An 18,512-nucleotide genomic window follows, 5' to 3' on the forward strand; every position below is an offset into this window, starting at 1 on the left:
TACTATAATACTGCCCCTATGTACAAGAATATAACTACTATAACACTGCCCCATGTACAAGAATATAATTACTATAATACTGCCCCTATGTACAAGAATATAGATACTATAATACTGCCCCTATGTACAAGAATATAACTACTATAACACTGCCCCATGTACAAGAATATAATTACTATAACACTGCCCCTATGTACAAGAATATAACTACTATAATACTGCCCCTATGTACAAGAATATAACTACTATAATACTGCTCCTATGTACAAGAATATAACTACTATAATACTGCTCCTATGTACAAGAATATAACTACTATAATACTACCCCTATGTACAAGAATATAACTACTATAATACTGACCCTATGTACAAGAATATAACTACTATAATACTGTGCCTATGTACAAGAAGATAACTACTATAATACTGCTCCTTATGTACAAGAATATAACTACTATAATACTGCCCCCTATGTACAAGAATATAACTACTATAATACTGCTCCTATGTACAAGAATATAACTACTATAATACTGCCCCTATGTATAAGATTATAACCACTATAATACTGCCCCCTATGTACAAGAATATACTATAATACTGCCCCTATGTATAAGATTATAACCACTATAATACTGCCCCTATGTGCAAGATTATAACCAGTATAATGCTGCCCCATATGTACAAGAATATAACCACTATAATACTGCCCCCTATGTACAAGAATATAACTACTATAATACTGCTCCTTATGTACAAGAATATAACTACTATAATACTGCCCCCTATGTACAAGAATATAACTACTATAATACTGCCCTCTATGTTCAAGAATATAACTACTATCATACTGCCACTATGTACAGGAATATAACTACTGTAATACTGCCTCTTTATGCAAGAATATAACTACTATAATACTGCTCCTATGTACAAGAATTTAACTACTATAATACTGCCCCCTATGTACAAGAATATAACTACTATAATACTGCCCCCTATGTACAAGAATATAACTACTATAATACTGCTCCTTATGTACAAGAATATAACTACTATAATACTGCCCCCTATGTACATGAATATAACTACTATAATACTGCCCTCTATGTTCAAGAATATAACTACTATCATACTGCCACTATGTACAGGAATATAACTACTGTAATACTGCCTCTTTATGCAAGAATATAACTACTATAATACTGCTCCTATGTACAAGAATTTAACTACTATAATACTGCCCCCTATGTACAAGAATATAACTACTATAATACTGCCCCTATGTACAGGAATATAACTACTATAATACTGCCCCTATGTACAAGAATATAACTACTATAATACTGCCCCCTATGTACAAGAATATAACTACTATAATACTACCCCTATGTACAGGAATATAACTACTATAATACTGCTACTTTGTACAATAATATAACTACTATAATACTGCCCCCTATGTACAAGAAAATAGCTACTATAATGAAGCCTTCCATGGTCTCCTGACTTTTCACCTAAATTTGTGCTTTGAAGACGGTAGCACTTATGTATCAGGATAGACCGTGCGGGGCGGTGACTGGATGCGTTTTCTTCAGTAATGTCGTGCAGTATAATGGCAGATTATGTATATTGTGTGACATGTTACATGACCACCGGGTGCATTAAAGACACTTGATGCCTCTTTAACACTTCAATAATGTGATAATTGCATTCAGTACATTGTAGAATCCATGAAGTGTTTGCGTCTATGGAGCTTTCCTGGTGAATCCGCTAATATATTCATTTATCTGCCCTTATTTATTGTCAACCACAAAGCTTCACGCCAGTAACCTGGACTGATCGATTATCACCGCTCCCTGACGGAATTGGTATTGATAATATGACACCCACTACTCAATATTCATTCATATACTGCCTGAGCGACCCGCTACATTCTACATACTAACTGTGCAGTATAGCGCCCCCTACAGGCAGAGTCTCAGCAGTGGCCTTTTTTTCTAAAATATGTATTTGTTGCAATGTAACATTAGATATATTTCTATTCAATATTCTAATGTGTCACTTATACCATGACTGGGGGAATGAGGCTTCTTTACATGTCTCTCTCTAAATTTATATATAAACGCACTGCTCCAAAAAATTAAAGGGAACACAAACTACACAATGTAACAAGGAGTCACTCACACTTCTGTGAAATTAACCTGTCCAGTTACACTGACTGTGAACCATTTTCTCCTGCTGCAAATGGAACAGACAACAGGTAGAAATGATTGGCACTTGGCAAGACAATCTCTATAAAGGAGTGGTTCTGCAGGGGGTGACCACAGACCATTTCTCTGTTCTCATCCTTTTTGGCTGTTGTTTTGGTCACTTTTGTATTTTGTCAATGCTCTCATCCCTAGAGGTACAGTAGCATGAGGTGATGTCTACAACTCACAGAGGTTGCTCAAGTAGTGCAGCTCATCCAGGATGGCACATCAATGCGAGCTGTGGCAAGAAGGGTAGCTGTGTCTGTACAGAGCATGGAGCAGATACCAGGAGACATGGGGGGTCCAAAGGAGGGCACCAACCCAGCAGCAGGACCGCTACCTCCTCCTTTGTGCAAGGAGGAGCAGTGCCAGAGCTCTGCAAATTGACCTCCAGCAGGCCACTAAGACATCCATGTGTCCGCTCAAAGTATTTAGAAGTGAGAGTCCTCAGTAGTTGATACCTTTTACAAATGGTCTCCTCAAACTGTCAGACTCCATGAGAGTGGTATAAGGGTCTGAAGTCTACAAGTGGGTGTAGTGCTTACTGCCCAATACCGTGCAGGGCGATGGCATTTGCCAGAGAACACTAAGATTGACAGATTAGACATTGGCACCCTGTGCTCTTCACGGATGATGGCAGGTCCACACTGAGCACATGTGACCGAGACTTGAGACATTTTGCCAGCAACATCCTCCAGCATAACCGGTTTGGCAATGAATCAGTAATGGTGCAGAGAGGCATTTCTTTGGAAGGCTGCACAGTCCTCCATGTGCTCGCCAGAGGTACTCAGACTGCCATTAGGTACCGACATGAGTTCCTCAGACCCCTTGTGAGACCTTAAGCGGGTACACTGTGCCCTAGGAACCTTCTGATGCATGACAGTACTAGGCCTTTTGGCTGAGATGTGTCAGCAGTTCCTTCATGATGAAGGCATGGATGCTATAGACTGGCATGCCTGTTCCCCAATTGAGCACATCTGGGACATCATGTTTCATTCCATCCACCAACAGAATGAACAGGATTATAGTAGTTATATTCTTGTACATAATGTAAGATTGCACTTACTAAGTGTATTGGGAGACACTCGCTTGGCACGGGATTAACGTAGTCAGGCACGATTTTTCACACAAAACAGTCAATACGGTTTATTAAAGTGTCATAAACCGGGTTTGCATAGTTTATATTATACATTTCATGAAACACAACAGGCACCAACTGGTGATATTAACTTGCAGCTTTATCTTAAACACTTCATATACAGCTTTGTCTCACAGACACTAAACATGCTGGACCTCTCACTTCGTCCAGTTCCCATGGGTGTCCGTACGCCGTACAGTTCACCAATGTCCCAACTCACATACAGCGCATATGACACTTGGTCGTGGTCTCTAAACACGCTGAACCTCACTTCGTTCAGTTGCCGTGGGAGACCACACAGTTCATAGACATCACAAGCACCAACAGTCTGTATAGGTAACTGTCGGGAGCTCCTGCTCCACCTGCTGACTCCTTGTCAGTCCACTCTTCCGGCAAAGCTGCCACACAGAGATCACCAACTTGCCTGGGCGGCATACCTTAGTCAGTCCAGACCCACCGAAGGACAGTAGCTTCCCCAACACAGATCATCCAGAATCATAGTCTTACTGTGTGCTATTCAGGACGTCCATCCCACATGGGACCATCCAACACACTGGCATGTGCTCTTCAGGATTCCTACTCCCAGGAAATCCAACACAGGTTGTGCTCTTCAGGAAGCCTACTCCCAGGTCTTCCAACACAGGTTGCCCAGTGTGCTATTCATAACGTCCATCCCGCATGGGACCATCCAACACACTGGCATCTGCTCCTCAGGATTCCTACTCCCAGGAAATCCAACACATGAACTGCACATGTGACCTGTCCGGGTGCTATTCAGGACCTAGTCCAACACCCCAGGCATATGACCTGTTCAGATGCTATTCAGGACCTCGTCCAACACCCCAGGCATATGACCTGTCCAGGTGCTATTCTGGACGTCAGTCCAACGCCCCAGGCCACCAGGTCTGAAGCCCCACCATGTTATCCTGCTACTCTGCTCTGAGTTCCTGCTGCATACACCAGTTCCAGTAATCCTCCTTCATCTGCTGCTCGTGTTTACTTCCATCTGCATTTGCTGGACATGTAAGCTGTTTCTGCTCTGCAAGAACCTGAGACTATTACCCAGACCTCCCTAGTTGAGCGAAGATATTATTTGAACTGCCTAATAAGCATATCTATCTGTGTTTTGGACTAAGCAAGGACTTATTCGTGTCAAGTATCCTCAAGAATAATTGTGCTTCATAGACTTTCTGAGTGATTGCATTTTCCTCTGAAGTTTCCTATAGACTGCTGAGCTGCATTTGATATTTGCACCAAGTGTTGTGGACTTGAGTTTCTCTCTGCACCTGTTTGAATCACCGTGTGATAATATAGACTTTACCACTTATAAAACTGTGTCCTGTAGTTGTCTTGTTCCACGCAAAGAGTCTCCTGAGTTATCCCCTATAATTATTACAAGCAACAGCAGGCTGTGCACCAATCTATGAGATGAGAACAAAAAGCTTTTAGTCTCTGTGTTCTCAGACAAGAGACCGGCAAGGGCGGCCGTTTACTGTGGGACATTTCTGACACGTCCACATACTAGAAAACATTACGTAATAATCTCCAGGACACGGTCTCCAGAGCTTGGTGCACAAGTGTCCTAGATGCATCCCATTCTTGAATAGAGCAGAGGTGAGCGGGCTTATCCTCCACTGCATTCATTGTCTATGGGACTGTCTAGAAATAACGGAGCTCTGTGTTCTCACATGGTCCCATAAACAATGAATGGAGCAGAGTATGAGCAGCTCTATTTCCAAACACATACTGATAGAATGTGAGTCCTGACGGGGTAATAATGTCTCCAAAGTGAGACCTTCCTTATGAAGCATAATAAGCATATTGATTTTACAGCACTTTACAGACATCACTGCACCCATCAGGGGTCATATCTCCTACAGGTCTGTCTTCAGACCATGGGAGGAAACCCACACAGTCACACAAAATCAGGGCTGTGGAGTCGGTAAGCCAAATCTCCGACTCTTCACTTTCCATGACACCGACTCCGGCTCCACGACTTCGACTCCCTCATACATGGCTCATGTTTAAGTGATAAATTTACTGTAGTAGAATGGTAACATCAGGCTTGTAATCATTACTATAATACAATAATCAAGCCATTTAGACAGAACATAAAATATATTTATTGGAAAACAACTTTAGAATAAAAAAACTTTTGCATATTTACAATTTATTTTACAATATGCAGTAAGTGGAAAGAAAACTGTTTTCTACAAAAACGTACTGAATAACATTTGTGCAGTCTATGAATTTGTTCTGAGAAATAGTATTGCTTCCATCAGATCCTCCTCCACAGATGACCTCACATCTGACCTACTTATTTTAAGGCTGGAGAACGACCTCTCAACACTAACTTGGGTTGGTGGCAAAGCAGTGATTGATCTCTTCTACCTCTTTGAGAGCAAGTGAAAAATGTTGCTGAAATATGGTCAATCTGTTTTCTGTGGGAGTGGAATATTTCTCCCTGTGGCGACGCTTTGCCTGCTCCATGTCGTACAAATACTTTTTGAAATCAAACTCCTCATCTGATGAGGATGAAGGAACAGCAGCAGCCGAGTCCTCTTGCTCTTGGCCGTCCTGTAGTCACTCATCCTAACTGCTACCTCAATCAGAGCTTCTTTTCCTTCAGTAAGCTGTTGATCATCCAGCAATATACGATGACTCGGGTCCACATAAACAGCTTGAGAAGAATTTTATTTTCTAATATCAGTGTCTCTCTCCGTTTCATTGAAGCAGCAATGCCATCTGCGATTAAACCTCCTCTTTGGGACAGCCAAAATAACAAGTTCTTCCACTCCTTTATAAAAATGCCAGGAGTTAAACCCTCAGCGTGTAACTTTTTAGTCACTGTAAATGGGTGATGAAGCAATTCCTTCAAGTCAGCCACCTGTGTCCATTGACCTTAATGCAGTGTTACCTGAGGGTTGGCCATATCTACAAGGAAGGGTTTCAGCTCAAGCAATCGCTCAATCATTAAATAGGTCCTGCCCCAATGAGTGGCTTGATCCACAATTGCCCTTTTCCAGCTCATCTCCTCAAGATGGAATCAATTTTAGGGGTTCTGGGAGCAATAGCCAATTTCCTCACTTTGCTAGTCAGAGTTCCAGCATGTCCCTCTTGCAGACTATCTCTTATTGCCAGCTGCAGCGTGTGCACAACACAGCGCATGTGATGAATATTGAAGCAGCTTCAACAAGATCATCCCCATCAGTTGTGTTCATGCCAAGCGATGCCAAGAGAAGCAAAGATAAACTGGCATAAATGTACAGGTGCTTCTCACCAAATTAGAATATCATCAAAAAGTTAATTTATTTCATTTCTTCAATACAAAAAGTGAAACTCATATATAGAGTCATTACACACAGAGTAATCTATTTTCACGTGTTTATTTCTGTTAATGTTAATGATTATGGCTTGCATCCAGTGAAAACCCAAAAGTAATTATCTCAGTAAATTAGAATACTTTATAACACCAGCTTGAAAAATTATTTTAAAATCGGAAATGTTCCCTATTGAAATGTATGTTCAGTAAAGGCACTCAATACTTGGTCGGGGCTCCTTTTGCATCAATTACTGCATCATTGCGGCGTGGCATAGAGGCGATTAGCCTGTGGCACTGCTGAGGGGTTATGGAAGCCCAGGTTGCTTTGATAGCAGCCTTCAGCTCGTCTACATTGTTGGATCTGGTGTCTCATCTTCCTCTTGACAATACTTCATAGATTCTCTATGGGGTTAAGGTCAGGCGAGATTGCTGCCAATCAAGCACAGTGATACTGCTGTGTGTAAACCAGGTATTGGTACTTTTGGCAGTGTGAACAGGAGCCAAGTCCTGCTGGAGAATGAAATTTCCATCTCCAAAAAGCTTGTCAGCAGAGGGAACCATGAAGAGCTCTAAAATTTCCTGGTAGACGGCTGAGCTGACTTTGGTCTTGATAAAACACAGTGGACCTACACCAGCAGATGACATGGCTCCCCAAACCATCACTGATTGTGGAAACTTCACACTAGACCTCCAGCAGCTCGGATTGTGGCCTCTCCACACTTCCTCCAGACTATGTGACCTTGATTTCCAAATGAAATGCAAAATTTACTTTCATCTGAAAACAACACCTTGGACCACTGAACAACAGTCCAGTTCTTTTTCTCTTGGCCCAAGTAAGACGCTTGTCAGGACTCTGAACATTTTTTACCTTTTGTGCATTACTGCCCTTTTCCAAGATGGCGTCTTTGGTCTCATGTACACTTTGTCTTCCTACTATAACACTCCACCCCAGCCTTCAGTCTGTGCTAGAGTATTCTGCCTTGCATCCAGCTCCTGACCTCTGATTACTCCCTGGCTATACACCTGCTCCTGTGAACCTGTGTGGTGATCCTGCTACTCAGCTCTGAGTTGCTGCTGCATACACAAGTTTCCAGTAATCCTCCTTCATCTGCTGTTCGTGTTTACTTCCATCTGCATTTGCTGGACATGTAAGCTGTTTCTGCTTTGCAATAACCTGAGACTATTACCCAGACCTCCCTGGTTGAGCTAAGATATGATTTGAACTGCCTAATAAGCATATCTATCTGTGCCTGGACTAAGACAAGGATTTATTCGTGTCAAGTATCCTCAAGAATAACTGTGCTTCATAGACTTTCTGCTTGATTGCATTTTCCTCTGAAGTTTCCTATAGACTGCTAAGCTGCGTTTATTATTTGCACCAAGTGTTGTGGACTTGAGTTTCTCTCTGCACCTGTTTGAATCACCGTGTGATAATATAGACTTTACCACTTATAAAACTGTGTCCTGTAGTTGTCTTGTTCCACACAAAGAGTCTCCTGAGTTATCCCCTATAATTAATACAGGATACTCTAGCCTAAACAAACAGGAGACTGCTGGAACAAGGACTGCAGAAAGCAAATTAGAGCAGGTGTTTTCCATAATTAGATCACTGCAGAAAGATTTGGAAGGTCTGCAAAAGAAGTTTGGAAGCTTTGAACACAATCAACAAGTGTTTGGACAAACTTTGCAGGACTTGAGCAACCGCATGGCAGCCCAGGAAAACAATCTTGCTGGCATAGAGTCCCAGTATGGACAGGCTTTTCAGGACATAAGCACGCAAATAGCTGCACAAGTGACTTTACCCTCTGGGCAACCGCCACCAGCTGGCCCACCTAAGTTGCCCCCATTCAGATTTAATGGTGATCGCGACAAATTTCGTGGCTTTGTGAATCAATGTATGCTATATTTTGATGTGCATGCTGACCATTTTCCTACTGATAGATCCAAAGTATTGTGTGTAATAATGCTACTGACCTCACGAGGACTCGCCTGGGTGAATCCGATGATTGAGTCTCGTGACCCACGGTTAAATGACTTGGATGATTTCTTGGCCGCTATGGCATTAATGTTTGATGACCCTATTCGCCGTGCAACCACTGAATCTGCTTTGTTGTCTTTACGCCAGGCTAAACATTCTGTTATTGAGTATGCCACTGAATTCAGGAGATTGGCGGTAGATACCAATTGGGACAGTTATGCACAATTGCCTATTTTTAAAAGGGGTCTGTCTAGTATTGTAAAAGATGGACTAGCCCGCTCTGAGTCACCACAAGAGCTAGAGACATTTATACAGAATTGTATGCGCATAGACATTCGCCTTACTGAGCGTAGGCAGGAGAAATTTGCTGCATATAACCGTGTTTCTAACTTTTCCCTTCCTTCCAAAGAGCCTGTAGGTAAAACCTCTCGGGAGGTGGAGGAGGTGCCCATGCAAATTGATTCCGTTCAGAGGCGTGAGATCAATGAGCACCGGGAGCATCGCCTTTGTGAAAGTCTGTTTCTACTGCGGCCAGTCTGATCACTTCTTGATCAATTGTCCTAAGCTTCCTAGACGGCCTAACAAGATGCTAGCAGCAATAGGGGAGTATGACAACTGTGATGATGAATCTGACATCTCTGAATGTAGCCTGCCTTTAAACGCTGTATTCCATTCACTTTCTATGACTTCACCCCCCAAGGAGCTGAAGGAAAAGAACTCTCACTGTTCTCTCCCTATTAAGATCCTGTGTTCAGGACATTGGATTTCCAGTTCAGCTATGATTGACTCTGGTGCAGGTGGCAATTTCATGGATATCGCATTTGCCAAGGAACATGGTATTAAAATTCAGCAAAGAGCCTCTCCAATTACCATGGAAACAGTGGATGGGTCACCTTTAATCTCTGGGCCTGTGGATCAGGAGACCGTACCCCTTGAAATTTTGTTGGAGCCTAATCATCAGGAGCAACTTTCTTTCTTGCTAATTTCTTCTCCTCATTTTCCTGTGATTTTAGGCATTCCTTGGTTGCGTTCTCAGAACCCAATTATCAACTGGGAGACCAAGGAGATTATCCTCCCAAAAAGGAGCAACTCAGCGTTAACAGAAGCTGACCCTGACTCCACGGCTACGGAACCACATGTACAGGTATTTTCTTTACCTCCAGCTTATAAAGAGTTCTCTGACATCTGTGACAAGAAGAATACAGATCAGCTTCCACCACACAGGCATTATGACTGTCCCATTGAGCTGCTTCCCGGGGCAGCCATTCCTTTTGGTAACGTATACCCTTTGGCGGCACCTGAGCTTCAAGCCTTAAAAGAGTATATTGATGAAAATCTGGCCAAAGGCTTCATACGTCCTTCTTCCTCACCAGCAGGGGCACCTATCTTTTTTGTAAAGAAGAAGGATGGGACCCTAAGACCCTGTGTTGACTATCGAGAACTCAATAAGGTAACCGTACGAAACCGTTACCCTTTGCCTCTGATTCCCGAATTACTGGAAAGAGTCCGCCATGCTAAGGTGTTCTCTAAACTGGATCTTCGTGGGGCTTATAATTTGGTGCGTAGTCGTCCAGGGGATGAGTGGAAGACAGCATTCAGATGCCGGTATGGACACTTTGAATCTCTTGTGATGCCCTTCGGGCTTTGTAACACCCTTGCAACATTTCAACACCTTGCTAATGACATTTTCAGAGATTTGTTGGACCAGTTTGTAGTGATCTATTTGGACGATATACTAATCTTTTCTGACTCTCTACAGGAACGTGAAGAACATGTCAAAACTGTTTTAAGACGTCTGAAAGAGAACCATCTGTATATTAAGCCGGAGAAATGTGAGTTCCATCTTTCTGAGATACAGTTCTTAGGTTATATCATCTCTCCCCAGGGGCTGAACATGGAATCTGGTAAGATTCAGGCTATCCTTGACTGGCTGGTACCCAAGAACGTTAAGGAGGTCCAACGTTTTATTGGTTTTGCAAATTTCTACAGACGCTTCATTCAAAATTTTTCTGATATTGTCCGTCCCATTACTTCCTTGACAAAGAAGGAAAAGCCCTTTAAGTGGTCATCACAGGCTCAAGGAGCTTTTGATTGGCTTAAGATCTGTTTCACATCAGCACCGCTGTTGATACACCCAGATCCAACACTTCCTTTCATTGTGGAGGTGGACGCTTCTGATAATGCTTTGGGGGCTATTCTCTCCCAAAGAACTGAAGAGAAGGGTCTGCTACATTCTTGTGCTTTCTTTTCCCGTAGACTAACCTCAGCAGAGAAGAATTACGACTTGGGAGACAAGGAATTGCTGGCTATTATTGCGGCTTTCAAAGAATGGAGGCATCATCTGCAAGGAGCTGCACAACAGATCATAGTGCTAACTGACCATCGCAATCTAGAGTTCCTTAGATCCGCTAGATGTCTTTCTCTTCGTCAGGCTCGTTGGAACTTATTTTTAAATCAATTTAACTTTGCTATCTCGTACTGTCCAGGTTCTCATAATGGGAAGGCTGATGCTTTATCCCGAATCCATGCTGCGGATTCCGTACCTGGAGCCCCATCCTAGACCATTCTATCTGATGCCAATTTCATCTGAGTTATCCACGATTAGGACTTGTGGAAGGAGTGCAGGGAGGCCTATGAAGGTGATGTATTTCTGGCCAACCCACCTGTGGATATTAATCTTGTCTTTAAGGGTGGCATGTGGTTCAGAGATCGACGTATCTACGTCCCTGAGGTCGTCCGTCTGCAGATCCTCAAGTTGGTACATGACTCCAAGTTGGCTGGTCACAGGGGGGTACAGAAGACACAAGAGTTCCTGAGCCGATTCTTCTGGTGGCCAACTTGCCTGAAGGATACCAAGAACTATGTTCTCTCTTGCAAGGTATGTGCCCATTACAAGACTCTTCATGTGGCACCTACGGGCCTTCTACAACCATTACCTGTTCCGTCCCGCCCTTGGGGGTCTATATCAATGGACTTTATTGTAGAGCTGCCTACATCGGGGGGCATGAATACAATCATGGTGGTAGTTGATCGCCTGACTAAAGCTGCTCATTTTGTTCCGTGCACCGGCCTCCCCTCAGCTAAAGATACAGTGAACTTGGTTATACAGAATGTCTTTCGGTTGCACGGGGTTCCGGATGAGATCATCTCTGACCGTGGAGTACAGTTCACTTCAAGATTCTGGAAGGGGTTTTGCTCTGCACTCAATATTAATGTCTGTCTCTCTTCTGCTTACCATCCCCAGACAAATGGTCAGACTAAGCGTACCAACCAGACGCTGGAACAATATCTAAGATGCTATGTCAGCCATCTCCAGGATGATTGGTTGGAGTTGTTGCGGTTAGCCGAATTTTCATATAATAATTCTCAGAGCGCCTCCACTAAATTTACACCTTTCTTTGCCAATCTGGGTTACCATCCGTGTATTTTACCTAGGTCTCCAATTAATTCTCCGGTTCCGGTAGTGGAGGAAAGGCTGACTGCGATGAGACAGAATCTGGAGGTTCTGAAGGAATCCCTGACCACAGCTCAAGAACGTTATGAGATCGGCTGATAGATTCCGTAAACCTGCACCCATGTTCAAGGTAGGAGATTCCGTGTGGTTAGCAACTAAGAATCTGAAGTTAAACGTTCCTTCACAAAAACTTAGGACAGAAATTCATTGGCCCTTTCAAGATCAACGGTATTGTGAGCTCTGTGGCCTGCCGGCTGAAGCTGCCTAGGACTATGAAGGTACACCCAGTTTTTCATGTATCTTTACTAAAGCCTGTATCTAATACCTTCCAGGGACGTGTTGTGCCACCTCCGCAGCCTGTGGTGATTGATGAGCAAGAACAATCCGTGGTGGAGGAAATTATTGATTCCAGGATTCGCAGGAATCGGCTCCAATATCTGATAAGATGGCAGGGATATCCCCCCGAGGAAGACTCTTGGGAACCTGTGGAAAACATCAATGCCCAACAGAAGATTTCTCGTTTTCATCAGAGATTCCCTGAGAAACCAGGTCCAGGATCGTCCTGAGGCCGCTTCTAAGGAGGGAGTAATGTCAGGACTCTGAACATTTTTTACCTTTTGTGCATTACTGCCCTTTTCCAAGATAGTGTCTTTGGTCTCATGTACACTTTGTCTTCCTGCTATAACAGTCCACCCCAGCCTTCAGTCTGTGCTAGAGTATTCTGCCTTGCATCCAGCTCCTGACCTCTGATTACTCCTTGGCTATACACCTGCTCCTGTGAACCTGTGTGGTGATCCTGCTACTCAGCTCTGAGTTGCTGCTGCATACACAAGTTTCCAGTAATCCTCCTTCATCTGCTGTTCGTGTTTACTTCCATCTGCATTTGCTGGACATGTAAGCTGTTTCTGCTTTGCAATAACCTGAGACTATTACCCAGACCTCCCTGGTTGAGCTAAGATATGATTTGAACTGCCTAATAAGCATATCTATCTGTGCCTGGACTAAGACAAGGATTTATTCGTGTCAAGTATCCTCAAGAATAACTGTGCTTCATAAACTTTCTGCTTGATTGCATTTTCCTCTGAAGTTTCCTATAGATTGCTAAGCTGCATTTGATATTTGCACCAAGTGTTGTGGACTTGAGTTTCTCTCTGCACCTGTTTGAATCACCGTGTGATAATATAGACTTTACCACTTATAAAACGGTGTCCTGTAGTTGTCTTGTTCCATGCAAAGAGTCTCCTGAGTTATCCCCTATAATTATTACAACGCTTCTGGCGATGTCTATTGGTCATGAGTGGCCTGACACAAGGAATGTGACACTTGTAGCTCATGTCCTGGATACCTGTCTGTCTGTGGCTCTTGAAGCAATGACCCCAGCAGCAGTCCACTCCTTGTGAATCTCCCCCACATTTTTGAATGGCCTTTTCTTAATCCTTTTAAGGCCGCAGTTATCCCGTTATGCATGTGTACAAGAATATAACAACTATAATACTGCCTTATATTCTTGTACATAGCAGTATTATAGTAGTTATATCCTAGGGGCAGTATTATAGTAGTTATATTGTACATAGGGGCAGTGTTATAGTAGTTATATCCTTGTACATAGGGGCAGTATTATAGTAGTTATATTCTTGTACATAGGGGCAGTATTATAGTAGTTATATTCTTGTACATAGGGGCAGTATTATAGTAGTCATTCTTGTATATAGGGGCAGTATTATAGTAGTTATTTTCTTGTACATAGGGACAGTATTATAGTAGTTATATTCTTCTACATAGGGGGGCAGTATTATAGTAGTTATTCTTGTACATAGGAGGCAGTATTATAGTAGTTATATTCTTGTACATAAGGGCAGTATTATAGATATATTCTTGCACATAGGGGCAGTATTATAGTATATTCTTGTATATAGGGGCAGTATTATAGTAGTTATATTCTTGTACATACACTATGTTCCAAATTATTATGCAAATTACATTTTTCTCAGATTTTCCTAAAAGGTCGGGGCAAATGACAGTCAGTCTAATAAAAGCCATCACCCATTAGATTATACATTGAATTTTATTGAGAAACCTCCCAATGATAACAGTATAATCTCCAAAATGAATAAAAACTCAAAATGCACTGTTCCAAATTATTATGCACAGTAGAATTTCTAAACATTTGATGTTTTAAAGAACTGAAAATGCTCAATTGTGGAATTTGCAGCATTAGGAGGTCACATTCACTGAACAAAAAAGCTATTTAACTCCAAAACATCCTAACAGGCCAAGTTACATGTTAACATAGGAACCCTTCTTTGATATCACCTTCACAATTCTTGGATCCATTAAACTTGTGAATTTTTGGAGAGTTTCTGCTTGTATTTCTTTGCATGAAGTCATAATTGCCTCCCAGAGCTGCTGTTTTGGTGTGAACTGCCTCCCACCCTCATAGATCTTTTGCTTGATGATACTCCAAAGGTTCTCTATAGGGTTGAGGTCAGGGGAAGATGGTGGCCACACCATGAGTTTATCTCCTTTTATGCCCATAGCAGCCAATGACTCAGAGGTTTTCTTTGCAGCTTCAGATGGTGCGTTGTCATGCATGAAGAAGATTTTGCTCCTGAAGGCACGTTTCTCCTTTTTATACCATGGAAGAAAGTTGTCAGTCAGAAACTTTATGTACTTTGCAGAGGTCAATTTCACACCTTTAGGAACCTTAAAGGGCCCTACCAGCTGTTTCCCCATGATTCCGGCCCAAAACATGACTCCTCCACTCCTTGCTGACATCGCAGCCTTGTTGGGATATGGTGGCCATCCACTACTCCATCCATCTGGACCATCCACAGTTGCTCGACACTCATCAGTAAACAAGACTGTTGGAAAATTAGTCTTCATGTATGTCTGGGCCCACTACAACCGTTTCTGCTTGTGAAAACTGTTTAGCGGTGGCCGAATAGTAGGTTTATGCACCACAGCAAGCCTTTGAAGGATCCTACACCTTGAAGTTCGAGGGACTCCAGAGGCACCAGCAGCTTCAAATATCTGTTTGCTGGTTTGTAATGGCTTTTTAACAGCTGCTCTCTTAATCCGATTAACTTGACTGGCAAAAACCTTCCTCATTCTGCCTTTATCAGCACAAACACGTCTATGCTCAGATTCAGCCACAAATCTCTTCACAGTATGATGATCACGCTTAAGTTTTCGGGAAATATCTATTGTTTTCATCCCTTGACCAAGGCATTGCACTATTTGATGCTTTTCAGGAAGAGAGAGATCCTTTTTATTTCCGATATTGCTTGAAACCTGTGACCTGCTTAATAATGTGGAACATCATTTTTAAGTAGTTTTCCTTTAATTAGAATCACCTGGAAAACTAATTATCACATGTGTTTCAGATTGATTTCAGTGATCCATTGAGCCCTGAGACACAATACCATCCACGAGTTTATTTGAAAAACAAAACAATTAAATCTTTACGACACTGAAATCCAATTTGCATAATAATTTGGAACACAGTGTAGGAGCAGTATTATAGTAGTTATATTCTGGTATATAGGGGCAGTATTATAGTAGTCATATTCTTGTACATAAGGGCAGTATTATAGATATATTCTTGTACATAGGGGCAGTATTATAGTAGTTATAGTCTTGTACATAGGAGGCAGTATTATAGATATATTCTTGTACATAGGGGCAGTATTATAGTAGTTATAGTCTTGTACATAGGGGCAGTATTATAGATATATTCTTGTACATAGGGGCAGTATTATAGTATATTCTTGTACATAGGGGCAGTATTATAGTAGTTATAGTCTTGTACATAGGAGGCAGTATTATAGTAGTTATATTCTTGTACATAGGAGCAGTATTATAGTAGTTATATTCTGGTATATAGGGGCAGTATTATAGTAGTCATATTCTTGTACATAGGGGCAGTATTGTAGTAGTTATATTCTTGTACATAGGGGGCAGTATTACAGTAGTTATATTCTTGTACATAGGAGCAGAATTATAGTAGTTATATTCTTCTACATAGGGGCAGTATTATAGTAGTTTTGTTCTTGTACATAGGGACAGTATTATAGTAGTTATATTCTTGCACATAGAAGCAGTATTATAGTAGTTATATTCTTCTACATAGGGGCAGTATTATATATTCTTGTACATAGGGGCAGCATTATAGTAGTTATATTCTTGTACACAGGAGCAGTATTACAATCTGTACATGTACACAAATAAATTACTATTAACAGCAGGGGGCAGGAACGCTCCTGTCAGATTACGCAGAATATCGGGGCGAGTAATTCCAAAACTATCACAATGATTGTAGAAACCAGAGACCACTCTTCCTTCGGCATGACCCTCCCCCATAGTACCACTTACTGTATATTGTGGATTCCATGTTTCTGGACACAGATGTAGAGATAATAATTAATATCCACATATGAAGTCTCTTGATGACCCAGTTCAGTTTTATGGGCAGAGTGATGTAGTGCAGGAGACTGGCAGCCAAGAAAGCGCTGATAGAAATGGCGACCAGGGAGCTCGCTGCTCCGCGGTTATGAGCGAGTCCGTATGTCCCAGTTCCGGATAACTGACCAATGCTGCAGTTCCGCGTTTTTTGTTTTTAACTTTGATTATTATTTTCTGGTGGATCCGTCCAACTCTCTGTGAAGATGACGCCGCGCTGTCACTGTCTGCCAGGATGAGGAATGATATTGGCAGCGGGCGGAAATCATCCGCAGATCGTCCCGGTCATTAGCACATTGTGATTTTTCTCAGGAAGTGAATACATTGTATCAGCTCAGATCTGTCCTGGTTAATGCTAAGGGGGAACGTTATCGCTATCTATCAGAAATTCTACCTTCTCATAAAGGGGTTTTCTACTTTCTTATGTGGCACCATTTTTGGAAAAATGGACAATCCCCTTAACGGAAGTCTGACAGCACAAAATGGTGTTCAGACTAAGCATAAGCACTCTGTGCTCCCTTTGTGTGGCCAAAGCCTTCAGTCTGGTTTTCCACCTACTTGTTTTACTTCCATCTCTGGCTCCTCTTCTAATATCAGACCTGTCAATCAAAGAATAGGGGGCAGAGATAAATTGAAAACAGGAAGGTGCACTGAGTTTCTTGGGCAGGCCAAGGGGGCGCCCATAGTTTAATGTTGCCAGACTCTTTAAGAATGCCTATGATTTTGCCAAAGACCAATGTAGAACATTATATATTTGTAGCAGCTTTACATGCTGCAGACTGACATCACCTCCCAATATCTTCTTGTAAGCCATAGATGTTCCCTACAGCCTTGGCCAGAGGATACGCGTGTCGTACTTCAGCCGACTACTCCTAAATTTTTGGTGGAGCTCCAGGTTTCGTCTGGCCGCCTATTTCTGAGTAATAATATAGCTGCTTGGAGCAGTCGTTGGCAGCCGGTGCCCACTGAAGCGGTGCCGTGGTCCAGACGTCTTTGGCTATCATCTTCAGATGTTGTTTTTTTCTGGAAGATGCGAGACGACTGCTGAACCGAGGTGGATGTCCATTTTTATGATGTGGTGTTTGCAGATACATAAACGGTCAGAGCTCACCGGAGCCGCGGGGAGATACGGGTGGTCTGCTCCAGATGCTCCCGCTGCACTGTCCTCCTGCAGGGCGGATTGTTACAGCTCATTCCCGGAGGGTTCTGCCGTTTCTATAGAAATGCTGACGCTGTCATCCATAGACTCCCATTCTCGGGGTGAATTATGTGTTCATGCAGGTTGTACGACCTCTGTGTAGAAATGGGCCATTTAATCGCCCAGGATCGTAACGACGGTGACTTCCTGTGGTCACGACTGCACCAGAAGAAATGCAATGTGAATATACTCTATTAATCTCTGTTCTGTTAAGTGAGAACTCCAGACGTTGGGTGGGGAGAGGACAGGGTGGTCCGCAGGTCAGCGGTACATGCAGAACATGGGATTTATGGAGGCGACTACTCCGGTACAGATGTAGCAGAGCCGAATATGTTACACATCATTTTCTGGGATTTTGAAGTCATGTCCGCTCTTAAAGGGATTGTCACAAGCTAGGTGATAGACGTAGGGTTGCGCGGACCTCACCAAAGCCCCAGATTCGGGGTCTTACATGTGTACGTCCGCTCTGCTCACAAAGGCTGTGACCCTCAGGAGTGAATGGAGGAGTTCATGCATGTGCTCTATTGGGGGCTTTCGCATTCCCCCTGATACAGACAATGGGGGACTCAGAGGACAGGCCCCCTGAGATTATTAATTTATCTATTCTGTGGATAGGAGCGTGCAGACGTTCTTGAGATACTAACACTTTTCTTATGTTTACAAGCTTGTTGCCTAGGAGTCCGACCACCGCTGCTGTGTAGCTTGTAAGC

The sequence above is a fragment of the Ranitomeya variabilis genome, chromosome 2 (assembly GCF_051348905.1).
Source record: "Ranitomeya variabilis isolate aRanVar5 chromosome 2, aRanVar5.hap1, whole genome shotgun sequence".
Classification (NCBI taxonomy): domain Eukaryota; kingdom Metazoa; phylum Chordata; class Amphibia; order Anura; family Dendrobatidae; genus Ranitomeya; species Ranitomeya variabilis.